The sequence below is a fragment of the Elaeis guineensis genome, chromosome 4, assembly GCF_000442705.2.
Source record: "Elaeis guineensis isolate ETL-2024a chromosome 4, EG11, whole genome shotgun sequence".
Lineage (NCBI taxonomy): Eukaryota > Viridiplantae > Streptophyta > Magnoliopsida > Arecales > Arecaceae > Elaeis > Elaeis guineensis.
The window spans coordinates 34,565,838-34,570,729 of NC_025996.2; positions in this window are offsets into that span (position 1 = coordinate 34,565,838).

The window sequence follows — 4,892 nt, forward strand, 5'->3', positions numbered from 1 at the left end:
CGATACTCGACTGCTCGAGATTCTCCACGAACGTCCGGCCCAAAGAGTCGAAAGTCGAGGTTGCCAACCTGGAGAGTGCATCGGCCCGGGCGTTCTTCGACCTGGGGATGTGGAAGATTTCAAAATACCCGAGGCGCATCACGAGATCCGTCACTTTCTGGAGATATTTTGCCATGGCTGGATCTCGCGCCTCGAATTCGCCTTTGACCTGCCCCACGATCAGCTGAGAATCGGAGAATGCCCTGAGGCTGTCGATCCCAAGTTTCCTTGCCATCCTCAAGCCGGCGAGGAGTGCTTCATACTCGGCTTGATTATTGGAGGCTTTGAAGTCGAATCGGAGGCGTACTCGGTGACTACCCCATCCGAGTTGGTGAGCAGGAACCCAGCCCCGCTCCCTTGAGCGTTCGAAGCTCCATCGATGTGCAGTACCCAGGTGGAGACCGGGTTAGGCTTGGAGACCGCGTCTCATCCGGGGTCCACATCTTCCGACCCTTGGTCGGTCGTCGGACATTCTGCAATGAAGTCAGCTAGGACCTGGGCCTTTAAGGCAGGTCGCGGTCGGTACTGTATGTCGAACTCGCTGAGCTTCATCGCCCACTTTGTCGGTCGTCCCGATGTGTCAGGTCGGTGCAGTATCGCCCTCAGGGGCTGGTTGGTGAGAACCAGAATGGCATGCGCCTGGAAGTATGGGCGGAGTCGCTGTGCGGAGACGGTCAGGGCGAAAATCATCTTTTCTATCTCCGAATATCGGGCTTCAGCGTCGCGGAGCACTTTGCTGGTATAGTAGATAGGTTGATGGGTTCGGCTCTCATTTTCTCTGACGAGCACCGAACTGACCGCCTCGGGGGAGGTGGCCAAATAGAGATACAATGTCTCCTCGACCTCCGACTTCACAAGCAACGGTGAGGAAGCCAAGTACCTCTTCAGATCCTCGAAGGCCTGTTGGCACTCATCCGACCAAGAGAAGCCCTTCGCCTACCTCAGAGTTTTGAAGAACGGGAGGCACCTTTCAGCCGATCGAGAGATTAACCGGCTGAGAGCGACGATTTTTCCATTCAGCTGCTGGACTTCCTTCTTGGTGTTCGGGTGGCGCACGTCGATGATGGCCTTGATTTTCTCGGGGTTGGCCTCGATTCCCCATTACGAGATGAGGAACCCGAGGAACTTCCCCGAGGTTACTCCGAAGGCGCACTTAGTCAGGTTCAGCTTCATCCGGTGTCGTCGTAGAGTGCAGAAGGTTTCTTCGAGATCCCAGACATGATCCAGAATCTGTGCACTTTTTACCAGCATGTCGTCGACATATACTTCCATGTTGCACCCGATCTGATCTTTAAAGACCCTGTTGACAAGTCGTTGGTAGGTGACGCCGGCATTCTTCAGCCCGAAGGGCATTTTTCGGTACCAGTAGAGGCCCTTGGGGGTCACGAAGGTAGTGTGCTCCTCATCTTCGGGCGCTATCCAGATCTGGTTGTACCCGACGAAGGCATCCATGAAGCTGAGCAGTCAAAATCTGGACGTCGCATCCACCAGCTGGTCGATCTTTGAAAGTGAAAAGCTATCCTTCGGACAGGCCCGATTCAAATCGATGTAGTCGATACAAATCCTCCACTTTCCGTTGGCTTTCTTGACCATGACAACATTGACGAGCCAATCGGGATATGTAGTTTCTCTGATGAAGCCTGCCTCGAGTAACTTGTCCACTTCTTCGTCGATGGCCTTCTGTCTTTCAGGAGCAAAAGACCTTTTCTTCTATCTCACCGGCCTCATCGTCGGGTCGATGTTGAGTCGGTGCGTTATTATCTCCGGGGGATGTCCGACATATCTACTGCCGACCAAGCAAATATGTCGGCGTTGGCCTTCAGCAGCTTCGCCAACCGTTGTCGTTCTGGATCGGATAGTTGAGACCCGACCCATACCTTTCGATTGGGGCTCTCCGCTATCGGATTGACATGAGCTGTTCGGTCGGTGAGCCCCGTTCTTCCTCCTCCTGTTGGTCTAGTTTGTCGATCATCAGGGAGCCCTTTAACTCGTCGCTTTGAGCGGAGATCTGGAAGCATCGGCGAGCGAGCTGTTGGTCTCCACGCATCTCTCCGACTCCATTTTTGGTCGAAAATCGAACCAAGAGATGGTACATCGAGACAATCGCCTTGAGGGCGTTTAGTCCGGGTCTTCCAAGTATGGCGTTGTAGGCCGAAGGCACTTGGACGACCGCAAAAGTCAAATGGACCATGCTTTGTCGTGGTTCGGTGCCGACCATCACGGGCAGGGTAACTTCTCCTTCCATCGCGACGGCGTTCCCGGCGAAGCCTATCAAGGGCGTAGGGATCCTCTTGAGTCGGTCGGTTGATAGTCGCATCCGGGAGAAGGTCGAGTAAAACAAAACGTTCGTTGAACTTCCATTATCTACAAAAATTCTTTTTACAACATAGTTCGCTATTGTCGCCGAGACAACAATAGCATCGTCATGTGGAGTTTGGATGCCCCGAGCATCTTCTTCCGTAAAGGTAATTACGTCGTCCGGGCGTAGCCTCTTCGTCGGCTCCCCTCCAGCAGACTTCCCCGGGCCAAGTCATTTGGAAATCATATTGATGACCTCGGCCGTTGGCTGATTAGTCATCGCTTCTTCAGTCGGCTGGGGTCGTTGATCGGCGACTGGTTGAGTCGGCGGGTTGCTCCAGAATTTATCGAGATACCCTCGGTGGATGAGAGCTTCGATCTCATCCTTAAGTTGGATGCATTGCTCGGTATTGTGGCCGTGGCCCCGGTGGAATCGACAGTACTTTCATCGATCAAGGCCTTTTGCCTTCAGAGGCAGAGGCCGTCGCAGGTACTCTTCCCCCTTGATCTCCATCCAAATCTGCGCACGGAGAGCAGAGAGAGGAGTGTAGGAGTCATACCTGGGGCGTGTCGGCCTTGGAGTCTGTCGTCGGGGAGACTTCTGGTTTCGTCGCGGGGGTGAGACCCGACAGTCGGTCGGGGGCCTACTAGGTTCGGCGGGATCCCGACCCTTTCTTCGCTTTTCCTTCGGGCCCTTGAACTCGGTCAAGCACCGGTCGGAGGCTCCTTCGTCCGCACGCATGTATTTGTACGCGCGCTTCAATAGTTCGGCATACGTCTGGGGGAGGGTCTTGTCCAGTGAGTAAGTGAACCGGGATGTCCTCAGCCCCTGTTTCATGGTCGAGATAGCCATGTCTTCGTTGAGGTTCCGGACCTCAAACGTGGCCGCGTTGAATCGCGTCACCGAGTGTCGGAGCATCTCGTTTTCTCTCTGTTTGAGGGAGAAAAGGCTGTCCGATATTCGCGATGGCTTCCGGCTGGTGCTGAAGTAAGCCACGAAAGAGTGCTCGAGCTACCCGAAGAAGTGGATACTTTCCGATCGAAGATCGGAGTACCAGGCCCTGGCAGCTTTGCGGAGCGTGGCGGGGAAGCCGATGCAAAAGAGAGCGTCGGTTGCCCCTTGAATCGTCATGAGAGCTTTGTAGCTCTCCAGGTGGTCGATTGGGTCGGTGGAGCCGTCGTAGGGCTCCACGTGCGGCATCTTGAACCGACTGAAAATCGATTCATCGAGGATGAGTCGGGAGAGAGGTTGGACGGTCTGGAAGTCGACGTCGTTTGAAGACTTCTGCCCGTCCACCTGCAGCTGCGCGAGCCGACGGTCGATTTTCTCGAACCTGCGTTCGTAGTCGTCTGTCCGTCGGTGTTGGGAGACCCCAGGAGTGGAGTCTCCGAAAGATTTCGAGAGAGAGGCGGATGGCGTTCGTGGGCATTTCTCCTTCCTTGCTCATTCTAGCTGGGAGGGAGAATGCCGTCGGGACCGGTGGGCGTCGTGCCGCGGCCGTCCCTCCTCCTCTCTGTAGGAGCGCTGTGGCAGGTGCTCCTGCGGAAGTGATGGAGATCGACGCGGATGTTGGCGGCTGCTCCTGGAGGGCATCGGACGTGCCGCTGGTTTTCCGACCGGTGATGGCGGCAGCTGGACCGGTTGTTGCTGAAGGCTTTTGACCGCGTCCGTCAGCACGGTCATCTGCCGCACGATCGCTGCGATTTGCGCCTCCGTGGTCACTGCGGGGTGTGGAGAGCTGGGTTCCACCGCGGAGGGTGGAAGAGAGGCCTCTTCCCGACGGGAAGAGCGCCTTGCCGATCCAGTGACCCTCGATCGCTGAGCTCTTGTCTTTGTCATCTTGAATTCCGTGAGGGTTATAGTCCCTGGTGCTGTCAACGAAGCACTAACTTGTCACTATGAGCGTTGCTGCTCCGCCCGCCCCTTCCTGGCGCGCCAATCTGTTGCGGCCAATCCCCTCGTCGTCTGGTCGTCGGGAACGAGTGCCTGCAAAAGAAAGTCCGCACTGACTGGAGGTGGCTCCGACGGAGATCCTCCGACGGTCAGTCGGGCACGTCGCGGGAGTCGGGCAACGGATCCCTGATGCAGTCGGTCAGGAGGGCGGAAAAGGTCTGTCCGACCGACATATCCTCGATCGGTAGACAGTCGTCGATCGGTCGGTAACGGCATCCGGCGATCGGTCGGTCGGTCGGTCGTGTATGCCTGATTATAAGTCGGTATGAGTGGAGTCGGTCGGTATTCCCCAACAAGCTTGTTTTATATTTGTTCTACATGGTTACTGTTTATTTGGCTTATGTATCCTATAAACAGACTATGTAATGTGGTGATTGTAAACAGACTGTTTCCTTTTCAATGAAGACCTTCTTTCTACCAAAAAAAAAAAATAATGGTGCAAGTGCCGTTTGGTCCAAAGGTTTTAATAAAAATGATCTTTCCAAAATCGATATGTTCAGAATTTTATAAAAGTTAGGAAAGATTTCCTAGTGATCTGAGCTAATCTTGGTATTCCAGAAAACTAAAAAAGTAAGTTTGATAAGAGAATTAGGTTTTTCCA